This window comes from Dromaius novaehollandiae, chromosome 12 (assembly GCF_036370855.1).
Source record: "Dromaius novaehollandiae isolate bDroNov1 chromosome 12, bDroNov1.hap1, whole genome shotgun sequence".
NCBI lineage: Eukaryota > Metazoa > Chordata > Aves > Casuariiformes > Dromaiidae > Dromaius > Dromaius novaehollandiae.
The window spans coordinates 8,673,643-8,690,600 of record NC_088109.1 but is presented as its reverse complement, the minus strand read 5'-3'; positions in this window follow the sequence as shown (position 1 = coordinate 8,690,600).

Sequence of the window (16,958 nt, the reverse complement as noted above, 5' to 3'; positions counted from 1 at the left end):
TTAAAGTGGTATTTTCATATCTGGATAAAACAACACCATGAACCGAATACGTGTAGCTACTATGAATTTCACTGAACACTTCCAGCAGGGCAGACAGGTAGGCTAGTTCCCGGAGAGGCACTTTATGCCGCTGTATTAGGCGGTGGGCTTTGCACAGCGTCCCACTCTGCCAATTCGGTCGCAGCCATGAGACAGCGGAGTCGGGCAGCCAGGCGCTTCTGAGCTTCTGCGATCCCACCGCACCGCGATTTACTGTCTCCTAGGAGACCGAATCCCTTCTTTCCCGGTACCTAGGTTTTACTCTGCAGCTTCCAGGAGGATTCATTCAACACTGTTCTGCAAACACTTTACATATTCAGTTTGCAATAGCTTAATCCAAGTCTGCGATAAAGTTTTTTTAAACATTTAAACACTTGTCCAGCTTCACTTGGAATTTAATTGAAGTATAAAAAAAAATTAGTACAAACGTGATCTGTGCCTATACAAATATTTGCCCATATTTAGTAAATGTTTATATATAAAATTTCTGGAAAAGCTCCTCTAACTATGGTCATTTCAACGTTTTAGAAAGAAAATCTTTCCTCCCTGCTTTATTCACACTCTGACAGGAAATTAGCAGTTAAGCAAACTTCTTCAAAACAGCTTAACAAAGCATTTTTTGCATGTTCATTTAGTTCTGAATGAACTCCGCAAATTTTGAAAGCAAGCGTCACTGGAGTTTGACCAATTTCAAAGTACTGAGGAAAGCGTTCTTTGCTATTTGAATTTTAAAGGTTGACCGAAGTCTTGTGTTAGCCCCCTTGTTCTGCAGCCTGTCTTTGAATCCTCTTAGGAAAGTCAGGGATACCCACAAACAATAGAATTAAAATCTGTCTTTAGGCCTGGCAAACCATTCAAAGTTCTGTCTAGCTGCTTAGCATAGACTGTGCTAGGCCTCAAGAAGAGAATAGGCCCCTAAAGAAGCAATAATTTTCAGATTGTTGTGTACAATGCAGTGATAAAGCTCCCTGTCACATTTTTCTTCCCAGTTACTGAAGTTCCCATTCAGATGAATTGTCACAGCTTCTTCAATCCAAACAAGCACCCTTCCGGCCTTGTTTGCATTAAAATGTGATAAAACTAAAGGTGACTTTAGCACAGCTGTGCAGAAAAGTGGATTAGGTCAAAGTGACAGCGTTTGTTAGGGCTTGCCACAAAGGTAGTTCAAGATTTGTCTAGAGCGCTAATGTGGGAGAAGCAGAAGTTTCTTAAACCCAGACATTTGTAATAAAGCTACAAACAAAAAATAGTATTTCTTTCATCCAAACGTAGTTTCCCAATGGCAGTAGGCCAGCCTGTTGACCTGTTGTCACACAAAAATTTGGAATGGCACTGCAAAACAAAGTGCCTTGTATTTTTTTCCTCGCTCTTGCCAGCCATCATGCAGAAATGAAGCACTGCTGTCAATTCGCAAAGCACTGAAAAGGCCGGGACCCCGCGTCCTGATGGCACGGTGCATTTCAAACTTCTCCAAGACAGATGCTGGCTCCAGAACTCCGCGGCGAGTTCCTGAAAGGTGAAAATGTTCTGTAACACTTTTTTGGAGAGAGAAGTAAGGAAGCTCTGTTTTTCTTATTCATACTGAAGCACTAATCACCAGTCTTTCAGCAAAGAGGGCATTTTCACTTCACAATCTGTGGAGCTCCAATTTCTATTTTATCTTTAAGGGAAAACCCCACCAAAGCAAAAAGCCATCAGAAATAGCACCCTTTGCATGCCACCTGCTGGCAATTTTTTGTATTTGGCTAAAAATGGGGCAGAGCGTGATTTTGTGGCAAGAAACGTTTGCTATGTCAAAGGATGGCAAAATAATCAACGAAAGTCTTGGCATCTGAGCACACTGGGTTATCAGAGTAGAAATCGGAAGAGGCCACCAAAACCCACCTTCTCGTCACATCTCCACTATTCATTTCTTCAGCCCGTTTAAGGCTCCTATCCCTCACAGAGGTAAAGATGCAGAGATATGCCATTAATCTTTCCAGATCTCAAATAAAAACTCTGCTGAAATACACAGAACATTACTGCATATCAACAGATTTGTGTCTCAAGTTTGATCTGACACATTTTTACTAGTTAAAGGTAATAGGAAACATCCGTATTTATGGGATTTATTTTCTATATAGATTTTACAGATAATTGTCAGTATTTCCATATTTCCATGCCCTGCACCAGTGTCACTCCTAGGAAGGATGGCCTGTCAGCTTGGCCAGCTGGGTGCCACCGCATGCTGCTGAAGTCATGTGGGGCTAAGAACAGGTACGGGGCGAGAGACCTCTGCGTGACACTGAACCGAAGGAAAAATAACAGGGGCACATTCAAGACTCTTGGGTAAGTTATGAAACAAGACATTTCTCAAAGAGAAAACTCTGTATCAGTTCATTCTTGCTGGCAAAGAAAACGCCCACCTCATCTACTCTAGTAAAGGCACTATTAGCTGTCTTCGGTGTAGGTCACTCATTGTACCATCCTAGTGAATGCAAAGCAGAAGCTTATTTTTCTTTTTGCTTGTCTAGTCAAGGCCAATTGTACACAATCCTCCTCAAAGGTTCTCTTCACCTGGCAAAAGCAAGAGCTAAACATACCCTACTGACACAAACAAAACTCTTCCTGCTAGAGAATGGCCACAACGCCACCAATAAACGAGACACAGTGTCAGACAATCGATCATCAGAGGTGGGTGCCAAGATACTAAAGATTTTAATGAGATTTACTAGTTTATCTGAAGTGCTCTTCAAGAGCAAAGAGTTTAGGCATCTTTCAAACGCAGAAATTTAATACCAACTTAGACCATCTATTGCATCTGCGAGAAAATGACTGTATGCTCTATTTGCAGAATTAAATACCTGCAGTGACAGCAAGCATAAGACCTTTAATACGTTATTTAGAAAGACCAGGAAATCAACATCTGAACAGGTTATCATAAGAGTAGTCTCTTTTAACAGAGTGCACAGGAAAACAAATCCACTCTTGGTTTATGGTAGGACTTCACAAACTCTTACAGAGAAAGGAGCTTATAAGATATATCTGGCTGGGCTGGGCTGGGGTTGAAATTTTTGGAAGGGGTTCAGGAATTCCAAGGGATAGAACCTCAAAAGTGAGGGCAATGTTTGACTTAAAAAAATTAATATACCCTGGAAGTAAGCATTTATGAAGCCTAGCCAAAAAAGAAGCCAGCTAACATTCAAACAGTTCTGCAACTTGGCAGAGGCTCTCACAGCTAACCACATAAACAGCTCTGATCTAAAGATGTTGAAAGCAACACTTTCTGGTGTAGCACATGAGAGAATGGAGTTCAGTCACATGGTGCTGCTAAGGCCAACTGCTTAACAAGGCAAAAACAGATGAGACACGCTGGTATGACAAAAATGTCCACAGTACAATATACAAATGTATTTGCCATGGAAATTAACCCCAGGACTACTGATTACTGAAGGATTGCACAACTAGTGTTGCATTTTTCTCCAAAGAGACCATTCCTGGCTACAGCTGCTATTTCTTCTACAGAGAATGTTTAAGCTCTCAAGCTTCAGGATTGTTTTCCTTTGGTGATATTTGTCCCACAGAGAAGATTCAAGGCTTACTCCCTTTTCATCACTTCTTCAAATATACTGCTAAGCGTGAGTTTGAGCTCATGTTAATTTACTACTAATTTACTACTTCAACCAGCTTATGCCTTTGCAAACCCTAACTAGACAATCCACAAGTGCAAATGCTCACAAATTACCCAGAGAAAATACAGGTAGAGCATCTAATAGGCATTTCTTTTTCCCCTTTAAAGTGGAACTTGGCGAGATCTCTAGAGATCCCCAAGCTCACAGACTGACACAGCGCAGCAACGCACAGGGTCCGTATTTGGCACTGGAGCTAATAAGCGTTTAGGCGACCTCTGTGCTAAGATGCCTCTACACCACATTTGCCTGCACTTCTAGTCACGGAGGTAATAGAACGGGCTCCTGATGAGGAAGGCGTAAATAGACTGTCTGCACTAAGTTCAATTCGTGTTCAACAGCACTGATAGGGTTATGCATTTTTTCCACATTGATCCTCCAGGAGGAAAGCATAGTAAAACATTTTATCACAGCAGATTTAGCTTTCAATAATAGAGCATATAAGGATATTTTCTGTGGAAATCCACTACGGCAATATTGCTAAGGCACTCTGCACAACAGTTTAAAGAGTATTCAAGCCTCAAATGTTTACAAGTTCTGGAAATTTTAAGACTGGATTACAAAGGATCAGCATTATTGCTCTCGTTTGTTGCATCTTGTTAAATTTTATGCTGAGCCATCATCCCTTCGCCATTCAGACTGCCACTGTTATAGTTTCATCGTCAGTTTTCCATACACAAAGAACAACCTGTAGGGTATTTATTTTACAATAATAAACCACTACCTTTACTGGCTTTGCACAGATAAACTTGGAGGCTGGCATATTCCAGTTTGTTGAAAGGTAGGTATGTATATCATTGCACTAATTTCTTTAAAATTCTTTTATCCCCATCATTCTTCTGGTAGGAAGGCCAGCTCTTAAACTTTTAAACAGCAGATCAAATCAGTGATGTGTTTTCTTAACTGTAAAGTTGTTGATAAGACATTCTTAATCTGTGCTAAAGGAAGTTTTAGAAGTTGTAAACTGTATGCTTTCATTTATAGAGGCATCCAAAATATAAAGGCCAAGTTCTAATTACTGAGCGGAAAAACATACAGCTGTTGAAGGTATTATGCAGATCTGTTAGTGTATTTAATGCATGGAATCACGCAGTTGCTTCTTAGTTGCAGCAAAGACAATTGCATTCTACCTGAACAGCACTTCTCAATCCCAAACCATTTTCTAAAAGCTTTTGGTGTAGTGACTTAAGGAGTTCATATCACATCATGCCCTTAAAAGAGCCTGAAGAGATTAAATGCAGTTTGGCTAGGGACAAGTCTTCCCATTCCTGGTTCTAGGGAGTCTTGCGGGAGACAAGCTGGGAAACGGGGCTCCCATCAAGTAACCGATGAGCGAGAACGCTGCCAAGAGAGGCAGCCTGGCGCCGGGCAGACGTGAGGCCTTTTAATTGCCAAATTCACGAAAGCAGGAGCAGCCTATATTACAAGGAGAGAAGGTCCTGCTGAACCTGCCGACACATCCCATTGGCCCCTCTGTGCCAGCTACTGAGGGAATGAAGCTGCTGTGACCTACGCAAGCTTTGCGGTGGCTTTTGAGCAGGTGCCTGGAGTCTGCAGGAGCCTGAACTCTAACAGAGCCAGCCTCTCCCTTCCAGCCATCCTAGCCCTCAAATTTCCTAGCCACTTCTGCGCAAAGCGAACTCTTTAGAAAATTCTCTGTGGACATTAGTGCCTTTCACTACAGTAGTCATGAGGGAGATCTGCATATCTTACTCATGCAAAAAGGAAATATGCCAGCATACACCAACAGAAACTAGATACAGGAAAATCAGTTGAAGTTTACATATGTAGGGCAACATTTCTACGAGACCTCACTGGTCTACATAGCTGGTGTAGGAGATGTTTAAGGTCAAGGAATCGCCTTAATTCTACTAACAGAAACCAGATGCATTGTCATCCACCTCCAGCTGTTTGAATATGTTTGCTAAAAGCTACTGGGAAGGGTGGGAAGGGAAAGAAGGGAAAGGAGGAGAAAAAGAATATGAAAGCTGTACATAGATACATTTCCAGTATGATAATGGAGTCAGGCCTAGAAATTGCTACAGGCCTAGAAAATATTACTATTCTAGAGGTATTGTAATACCTCTGTGGAATAATTGTGGAAAGAGCAGGATGTGTTACTATTTTGCTTGCGAGTACAGCCATGTGGAAGACCCAGGTGTAAACACCACACAGCCACAAAATGAGAGGTGATTCCTCCTTGAAGAGCTGAAAATTTGAACTCACTGGCATGCATAGTACTTTAATAATTGGCACTAGTATATAGATTTTGCAGTTTAAAAGCCTGATTCTGCAGTGGTAGTCTTAGAAGACTTACACTGGTTAATTTGAGTCTGAACTCTGCAAGCCAAGCCTATAAGCACTGTACCATTTACTTAAATTTGACCTCATCCCTAGGGCTGACCTTTAATTTTGTATTGATTAAAAATAATAAATTTTTATATCAATACACACACCCTATACTGTCATGACACTCCCCAGTATTCTTATCCTTTGCTTTCTTAACAATTATGGCCCTTATTATGCACATAAGTATTCTTGTTGGAGGGATTTTCACCTTATTATAACTGCATTCTCCAAAGCAAGAGAATGAATTTATTGTCTTTGCCGACTCTTGCCTGTTGATGCATGCCCCTAGGTCAGTAGTACATATGAGCTCTAATCATGCCGAGATGACGTTAGTTTAAGTTTTTCCCAACCTGAAGGCAAATGCCTTCTTCATCACCAAAGTGTACTTTCATTTCAAGGCATCCAGAGTTAAACCTCCAGGCTTTGGATTCAAAGCAAATGCATTAAGCACGTAAGAAACAATTTGGTGCAACAGTTAGAGTGTATATGCTGTTTAACTCATAATCAAGGCTTTTCTCTCTGTTTTCTCTGAAGAAAAGAGAAAGAAAGAAAGAAAGAAATGCAATATACTTTCATAGATGTGGCAAATGAAACTAGTTCAGTTTAGCTCTCTTTTCAAGGAATGCATTTTTACAGAATAAAGTGAGGCAACACTTCACTGTAGAATAAACACGGGGATCTTTTTCGTACAATTTACTTAAACTTTTGCTTAAATTGAAAGCTAACACTTTAAAATGTCTTCAGTGTTAAGGATTTGAGAATCTACAGAATTCTACTTCCTATGTATAACTTTCTGTGGTTCTCTTAATGTATCCACTTGCCTCAAACACAGAAAACATGGGACAACACAAAGCCCAAACAGTATTCTGTCACACTTTCTTTTCATGGCCTGTGCATAAACTGATATACCTTTGTTTAGGTAGCAGATAGCACAGGGAGAGGATCGTTATTAGTTTTAAAGCTTTCAATTCATTCTTGTTTTCTGACATCTTTTCCTTTCCCCATCTTCAGCCCCACCAAAAATCTTAACTGGAGGATCCAGTATGAGTTGTCAAAAGACGCTGTTCTATAGAAGAGCAGGGAAGTATTTAGACGGTCATCTCAGGGGGCACAGTACCACCAACAAAAACAAGTTCCTGCTATGTGGTAGGTCTCCAGAAGGTTTCTGCAAACAAAGTATACTGTTTTCTAGGAAGTCTGAAATGACAGCCCTGCGTTCAACATGGCATATGGATGAACTGTGAAGTACAGTTCCCCCGTCTCCCCTCTGTAGGGCTCTTCACGGCTATGCTGCTGCCTCACATACTTGCTAAATCAGTATAAACACACTCCAGTGCCGTCCAAGTACATCACTCGGAGGGCTGGTATTTCAAGAGGAGCTCTGCTGCCTTCCGCCACATTGCAGAAAGTGGAATAAGAACAAACTGTTACGCTGCATTAACCTATGAACTTGACCACAAACCACTGGCTGGATATAAGTGTATCGCACGAACGCACATGCACACACACCCCTAAGTGCAGACATGGAGAGCTCTGCTTTTGCTGCGATGGGTGAATTTCCTTCCTTGGTATTTTTTCTCGTTAACAAGAATAATTTCTAAGAATGATGTTAAGTGATATCCCTATTCCTTCATTTCCATGTGTAAAATAAGAATAATTTGTCTATTAAAGTCCATGAAATCTAAACACGTGTTGAGAAACTTTCCCTAGCTCTGGCTGCGTGTGATAAGTACTACTGCCATTACAAGAACAGTGAAATACCCTGCCTTGAATAACCATGTCCTAAATGGCACTGGGGAAATGGATTTTCTCCATCTGCTGATTTCAATGAAGGATATCATTGGTCCCCAGCAACAGGAATACCACCTCTGTGAAGAGTTTGAACATGACCAGTAGTCATTTCCAGCAAACTTCTAGGCATCTGGAACTTCTGAGAATACCCTAAGCAGCTACTCACCTACCACTCTGAACTAAACACTGTCAAGTAAGAATAATTGGCTGCTGAAACCTTGCAAGTCACAATTCAAATTTTGACTTGTTTCATATTAATATTTCAGTATGAGTTTGCCTCCTATTCAACAGGAAAAAATAATTCAGCGATAAAATAGGCACATACTAGTCCAAAACAAAGAATATTGATTATTTGTCTAGAACCCTGGCAACAAACTTGGATATTATTTAATTAGAACTTCTGTCAAGAACTGCATTACAAGAAGAAACAGCATGGTCACCATTTTGCATGATTTTTCTGTCTAATTTACTTTGTTCTAATAACCAGCACCCCCCAAATTAAAAAAAAAAAAAAAAAAAAAAGACTTTGAGAAAGCCTTTCTTATCGCTTACAGAGAACCTCATGAATCAGTTGTGTATTATGTCCGTTTTACAGACAAAAGACCTAGATCAACATTTTTCAGAACTGGCTTTAAATTTTGAACTTTCAGTTTCCTGTGAAAAGGGTCCCTTCGTCCCCCCCGCTTGTAATTTCCGTCCAGTGTGGAGCATACACAGTTCCAGCTGCAGTTATCATGAGAAGTGTCTGCACCCTCAATAACAGAAAACTTGAATCAGGACTGCAATTCTGCATGGAAGTATGAGGTCAAGAGGACCCCTCAGCTATTTGTTGCCATCGGTTCATCAAAACTACTGCCGTGCCATAAGTAAGAGAGCATGCACTAGTGCCTCAGGCCTTCCAGTTTCTCCTGGCACGTTAAATCACACCCACTGCGTCACCCACCTCAGCCAGGCCACGGGACCGTGAGCGGGAGCGGTGGGAGAGCACCCTCACCGGGGCTGGTACTGCCTCACGCTGCAAACCCCGGGATGGCCAGGAGGCCTCTGCCAGAGCCCCAGAGCCCCTTCGGGGAACAGAAGTCACGTCAAGGCTTGGAGGAAACTTGGATCGTGAGCGACTAACCTGAGAAAACGGCAGATAGAGGAATTTGGGGAGTGTCGATCCTGTTCTTAACTCCCTCGGCCGGCTCCCTCAAGTACTGCTCAAAGATGTTTCAGAGGGCAGTCAGACACCCTTGAAACTTAAATGACAAACTTTTCCATGCTATAGTGCCCCTAAAGTTCATTCAAAATGGCAATGACAGCGTGGAAACCAAATCTCGGTTGGATCTAAATCAACAGCGGAAATCTAGTATAGGCATTTTATAGTAAACTAAGAAACAATCATAACCCTAGTGAGATAGATACAAAAAAATGTGAAGCAACATAACTCTTCCAAATTAGAGAGACGTTTCTCTGCTCTTGCTTTATACTGAATGCGGTACAATCTGTTCCCCTTTCCCTAGCTGATGGTAGATTTGCAGACGCTGTGTTAAGGGCAGTTAGACTACTGTTACTTGCTTCATTTTAAAATCTGCAGTTCATCAGAGAGTGACAGTTTAGCAGGTTGTAAAAGTCACAATGCAAAAAGCACCACTGACCAGTGAAGGTGCACACACGCATACAGCTGAGCGCGCGACCGCACGTCACTACATTATCTCAACTCGAGAGTAACCTGTAAGACTGGTGTTTTAAATCCTCACCTACTACTTTCCCTATCTCCATGCTTCCATTACCAGAGAACTTAAGGACAGCACTTCCAGAAGAAAACACACTGCAAGCTCCACGAAGCCTGAAGGCCACCTCTTTCTCTTCAAATGACTCTAATGAATTCCTAAGAAGGGATATAATTCTCATAACCATAAAAAACCAGTGAGTTAACACCTCAGGAGAACGACAGCCTTGCAAAAGAGAACCACAGGCTATTGAATAAAGTTTGTTTTGTACTGCGGGCATTATTTTCAATTTCTTATCAATGTATAAAAGATCATATATTTAAATATTTGTCCTTGCTACCCCCTAGGCATAGCTTTAAAAGGAAATTTTATCAAAACAGTTTTTTCTAAAGTAATGTGGAATTTCTCCACCTTTTTTCTATGACTGTTATAAGCTATATTAATACATTCACTCCTTTTCCTACACTGAGTTTTACTGCTTCCATACGCCATGTTATATGGTGAAGGCAAAGAGCTTGAGAGCAAACTAGGATTATTTAATTACTGTTTTTAAGTATTGAGGGCATTTCTCAAACAACCAACTTGATGTTACCACTCCACTATTTGGAACTTAGTAAATAGGCTGGAGAAGTTTTTTCCGTTTTTAAAAAGGGCAACGATGGGCAAGGCTCAGCTTTTACCTTCTGCTCCCAGGCAGGAACGGCAGCAGGTGCCCTGCCCTCGCTAACGCCCACGGGCACTGCGCCGCGGGGAAAACCTCGCTGTGAAAAGCACCTACCGAAAGGTACAAGGAATTTACATCAGCGTAAAGCTAGCTGTCGGCATTTGATGTGTTTGCACAAGCATGCATGAAAAGAAGTGAGGGCAGGGTTTGGCCTGCTATTTAATGATACTTTCCAAGCGAGACATTTTGTCACTCTTTCAGCCCAATATAAAGTGGCATCTATGTTGTCCTGTTTAAGTCTTCTTTCTTTCCATTAATGACGCTATTAAATGCTCATAGGTTTTAACACAAAGTGATTATTCAGAACAGAAAATAGATAAAGTTGTTTGCAACAGTGTTTCTGGAATCAGCTTTCCAAACGGTGTTAGAACCGAGCTGATCACATCCCAACACACAACCAAGGCTCACTGAAGTGTAATAGTTTATTTCCATCCTATACAGTTCTGTAAGTACAGTCCATCATTACACACTTCCAGAAGCCGGGGTTAGGCTTTCAAAGCGCTACACAGGGGATTTAGCCGCAAAGTTTCCATTAACGTCAATGAGTCACTCAGCACCACTTTGAAAGGTTACCCGGGGCGGTTATCCCGCTCTTACTGCACGGGGGCTTTATACCCCCAGCTCCTCTTAATGTTCGGAGAATTAAGTTTGTCTCTCTTCTGTTCCACGATCAGAGAACAGTTTTTTGTAACTTCTGACTGATAATTTTCTAAGTCCCCAAATTAGATGGCTGTTTTGCTTTAGGGAAAGGAGGATCAACAGGCTCAAGATTTTCCACCCCTTAATATCACTCTTCTTAATGCTAAAGAGTATGGAATATATATTTTTGATATAACTGTTGCTAAAAGTTTAATTTGATTAAATATACGCACATACACAGAAACCAATTCTATTTTACAAACCTTCGCCAAAGCTGCATGTCAATCTAAAAATTAAATAATGGAAAACAGACATTTAGCTGAGTTTATATAACCTGACAGTGCTCCTATCCTTCCTCTGTTTCACCTAGTGTCATCTTTCAGTGTTCCTCTCTAATTTTATTTGGAACAAAATAAAAAGATTAAGATAAAATAATTCCCAAAAGATAATTGCAAAATGATTTATGTGCAGGTGTTAAATTATTTCTGGCATTGATGTTCCATAGAGCGCAATATTACAACACTATGGTATTCAGCAGAGCGTCTACATTTGATAATCCTGCTAATCATCAAAAGGCACTGGGTCTGAATCCCGAAGGCAATGTTGCATTTTGATTAAATTCTATCATCTGTGATTCTGTTTATGCTTCACTAAGGCAGGGATTTCTTCCACATTCCCGGGGCTGAGGGCGCGCTGCGCCTGACCGGCGAGGCAGGCAGGCAGGCAGGCGGGGCAGGCGCTCGGTGAGCCGCCAGCGCTCAGCCACCGCTTCTGCGCTTTCCGACACACCTGGTAAACCCACAGGGAAACAGTTAAACAGCTCTTCAGCCTCTGCTGCTAACGAGCTGCACTACGTGACGACTAAGAGCCCTAGTCAGACCAAGAGCCCTCCGAGCCGCGTAAAGCCTGCTCTCGACTGGCCCCTGGACGGGCAGCTCCGCCGGCAAACGCGCTCCCAACGCTGCCTCGCCCAAGGGCAGGACAAGCCGTGCGGCAGCCTGCTAGCCCGAGAGCGCTCCGTGCAGCCCGGCGCTGCCGCCCCGGGGTCTCAGCCCGAGACTTCCCGATCCGCGATGCCGCCCTCGCGGCCCGTTTGGCCTCTTCGGCCGCGGCATCTCCCACGCCAGCCGCACGGCAGCGGGGGACGCACGACAGGAATCGCGCTCTGGAAGCACACGCCTGGCCAGAACAGCTGTGATTTCTAAAAAGCGGCTTGGTGCCTATGGTTACTCTTCCCACTTCCTTCATGCTGCACTCAGCTTGGTATCACAACCCCACGGATTTTATTTGTGCTCATGCTAACCCTGCAAATACTGCTTGGAATATACCTGGCAACAACACAGATAAAATAGATTAAAAAGTAGTTCTCTCCAATTTAGTGAAGGGTTAATTTGGGACACCAAAGGAAAAGCGTTTTATCAGTACACTAGGCTGCACAACTAGAGACATGCACACTCACAGAGAATGTAATGTATATCAATAAATAGCCACTCATAGCACAATTTTTTTTATAACCAAAACCACATTAAAAAACCCCCATTCCTTGTCCTGAAGGAATCATCCCATTATTGGTGCTAACAACAATATCAAAAACCTACAGCTTACTGAGACGGCTGCCAGCTGTGGCTACCAAACTGGTCTCAGACGGTGGCTGTGTTATTGTCCCATCACGTGTCCGCTTGGGACTGCTGCGGCTGCACGGACACCCCGCTGTCTGTACTCATGCCGCGGTAAGTGACAAGAGTGGGCGTGCTCTTGTCATTTAGACCTTTTAATAAGCTTATTTCTGATGCACTGTGAGGCAGCAGCAAAACCTCTGCATTGAGGAAGACAAGGGGAAATGGGCAAGATAACTAGTTCTTCCAATTCTTATGTTTACACGTCTCACATTTTGATGGGTAATTTCTAGCTACTTTATGATACAAGAACAGATTTAGTATCAAACAAATAACAAACAAAAGGAAAGGAAAATGGTTAGAGAATGAAGCAAAATGCCTCCTATCACTACAGGTTAAAAAAAAAAGAAAAAGAAAATATGACTATGAACGTTAACTTTATTTTCAGCATTCCTCACATTTTTTTTGTTGATAAATGACTTCACATGCAGTTGCCTTCAGGGTTATATCCTCAGCATTGTTTCACGTTATTCTAAATAAAATTTAAGGTGGACATCAGAACCTGACTTGCTGAAACCTAATGTCATAGCTGGCACTTGAACGCAACCTACATTTAATTCACGCAGGGAAGAAAAACACGGAACGAAATGCAATGCTTTAAAAACTTTGTTGCAAACAAAGCTGGTATTTTCCCCTTACGTACAAGTGCACTGTTTGCATGTTTAGCCTTTCCTGTATGGTTAGGACAAACTTCAGTAACAAATACTGAAAAGGTGGCTGGTGAAAGGAATCCGGCTATTATGGGAGGACGAGAACTGGTAAAGTAGCCTTGATTCTTTCCTACTCACAAATAAATAACGATTTCTTGTAATGACTGGGTAGCTTTAGCTACATGAATAAGGCAGAACTGAACAGAGGGAATGGTAAGAGACTCTCATATTTCATTGCGACTAATGAAAAATACCAACTTAACGCCTGTAACGTTCTGCGAGTCAATCAATGGGGGCACGCAGCCAAGCAGCGTGGGGGACATGTCATTAGTCTTTGTTTTATGAACTTGTTCAGCTCCACTTAATTGTTTCAGAGGTTCGGTTTAAAATTCACACAAATATTTCTTTATTTGTTTCCTTTTTTGTATAAACAAAAAGTTTGGCATTGACAACTTTGTAGCTGGCACCTGACAGCCTCCAATATACCAGCAGCCCATTATTCTACTTGTAGTTATTTTGTTCATAGCTGCGTATAAGTGGTGGGAGAGAGCCTAAACTTACGTTCACTTTGTAGTGAATGTTTTAACCTTTAAGAAAGGTTGGGGTGGCAAGTGCAATAGCATTCTTCATATTTTTACCCTCTGTGGGAGGGCTGGATATTTTCATTACTGAAAACAGCCATAATTCACTCTAACAGCCATCTTCTGACTAAAATAAGAAAGCTGTTGCCTACCGAGTGATTGGACTTCCCTTCCTGCATTTGTAACCCAGTCTGGGTTATGAAGAGTTAAAGCCCACTGCACAAAGGTTGCGCTCTACCAGCCTCAGCACCTCGTAGACAAGGGTCTGCATGCTCCCTCCTCAGGAGCAGGCAGATCACAGCCGCTGTTTCTCGTAAAGGTCATCTGGCAGCTTTAGTCCCACAACGTACGCAGGCATTACCTTAATCTGACACTGTCTGCAGACAAGGTTTTCTAGCTCGCGTGAAGTGGTGCTCTGAACCCCAGCCGGTCGCCCCTTCGGCAGGTGATGCCGGTGAAAGCTCAAGGCTGAGCGCGTTGCTCGTACTGACGGTGGACTCTGGCAGCTGCTGCTGGTAATTCAGTCTCTCTGCAACTCTAGTCTTTGGCATTGCGATGGGACTGTCCCCACTTGACTGAGTCTAACCACGAAGGGGTCCTCCAGAAGCAAACCCCATCAAACCAAGAGCAAAGCTATATTCTCACACTAACCTCATTTTCTCAAATTCACCAACTGCAACAGTAAATGTGATTTTTACAGAGCACTCACACACATACACGAGAAAGCTAGTGATAGATGTTCTAGAGAAAATTATCCGTTAAATGTCCCTCATGATTTGCTGCATAAGGCTTTACTAGAATGATTTTGAAAGACTAACAGAGATGTGCAAACTGAGCTCAAGAAAGTGTTAATTAAAAACACAATGGAAATGTTAATCAAAGGACTGGAGAAAAATACGGGTGTAATAGTAAGTTAATCCCTATCTTGCACATTTGCAGTGAGGAAGACTAGACAACTTCGGATAGCAAGAAAGTTTTGGTTTTTAATGGGTAGAGAGGGGCAAAACAGGAATTCCAGCTTAAGGTTATAAGGAGATTCCAGCATGATCTAAGAGACTTTTTTTTTTTTCTACTTCATTGCAAATCTGTGTTTATAAGTTGTTTTTCTTTTACGCCTAAATGTTTTCTACTAATAAACCTACCCCTTTACCATAAGGTAAGGTGCAACGTAAGGTGTACCCAGCTGCTAAGAAGGGTCCAGTTTCTCAGCATATGCACCCCAAGAAGCACATCTTGTTCCCTTAGAAGCTGCCTAGGCTAGCTTAAAAGCTAGTAATGCAGGAAAGAAGACTATCTTTTAAAGACTTCCAATGGTTAGGGAAGACTATCAATAGCTACAGGTGCTTCTTTGTAGCAAAGTAGTAGGGAGTACACCTAATTCTTGAGGAGCCTCAAAGCACGTGCAACTAACTCTGCAGTTAGGACAAGCCTTAAATACTTGGGGACGTTGCACACAGCAGGCAGCTGTTTCTGGTGAGAACTCCAGGACGTGCTCACAGGTTATACCCAGAAGCAAAAGTACAAAGATGTTTGCACTGCAGCACTTGCAGCCTGGCAACCCTTCTCTTTCCTCAGTAGCTTTCCCTACAGCTCACATGCACACTGATGGTTTCCTTTTCACATTGCAAGTCATTCCATATAGTTGTTACTATGCATTAATGACACACCAAAAAAAAAAAAAAAAAAAAAAAAAAAGCCTTCCAGTCACAAAATGATCAGGGACCTTCCAGAGTTTGTCTTGGGATTTCAGCAGTAAAAAAGTATGAGTAAAAGTGGAAGAGCAAGCATAAAGCAAGAATAGAAAGAGCAGAACAACCAACAAAGTTACAGGCTTTTTCACAGCTGCTGCTGTCTGCCTTGAGGCTTTCAGCATTGCTTTGAATTAGGTCTCTATTAGAAATGTTAACATTTTTCTCCTGTTTCTCCCCAGAAACTTTCAATACATGAGAACACTTGACAGCCCACATGACTAAACTCAGCTAAGCCACAAGAGTGTAGATGCACTCACTTCAGTCAAAAGATGCTTTGCCCTGTCATGCCACGGCTAGATCTGATGCACGAGCTCCACTTTAAAAAGCAATGTTCACGTTAACTCAGTTTCTTCTAGTGCAGAGATGTGAAAACAGGTAGTAAACCTATCTCTGTAAGTGTTCAAAAGTATTTCCCCCATAGTTCAAAATTATATGTTGTCCTATATATTTCTTAAACATTTCCTTGATGTTACAACTAACCAAACATTATGATGGTGCATCAGAAAAGAACATAGCACAGCATGTTTTACTTGGACTGTATTTGTATGGCTTAAGACCTCAAGGAAACAGTGATCAGATTCTGTTAATCAGATTCTTATGAATGTATCCTCTCTATAAATGTCTCTGCATTATTTTCTGTAAGCAATGCAATTTTAGACTAAAAATCAAGGAAAGCAAAATAGGAAAAGAGAGGCAATAGACAAACAGTAACCAGAGGCTGACAGACAGTTCAATCTGAACTTGAATGAGTTGTAAACACTTTATTCCTTCTTTGAACTCTACCGGATCTTTCCCCTCCCTTTCATGCTGTATGCATTGCCAAATACTACTCCCGGAATTTCAGTGTCAAGCTGAAGAGCTGCTAGGAGGCACAGTCAGTGCAACGTCCTCCACTCAGAAACAGCCACTGAAACTAACCTACCAAATGGGATCCCAAAGTTAGAGAACAGCGTGGGCCAATTTTTACAAGAGTTAAACATGGAGATATACAGAAAAATGAAAGATGAATGTACATCATTAGTTCCCAAGCTGCCTACAGGTTGAAGTGAGGTTGCGAGCAGAACTACTGGCCTAACTGTTTTTCTTAGGTCACAAATAATTAAGAAGGAAAAAAGCCAATGCCAAACTGAATAAATTTGAAGATATAGTGTCTTCAGATAAGCCAATTCCTCGTTTGAAGAAGCACAAATTATGAAGCAAGATGACAAAGTTTTTTCTCTGCAGGCTACAATACTTCAGAGGTGACCGCTACCGCTGACAGTAGGAGACCAAGTATAGATTGTTATCTTTGTAGTAATAGAAGGAATTATTATTCTTAGCAAGGAGTTTGGGAATTCAGAAGAATATTATACTTGCCTTACTTTTTTGGTGACAA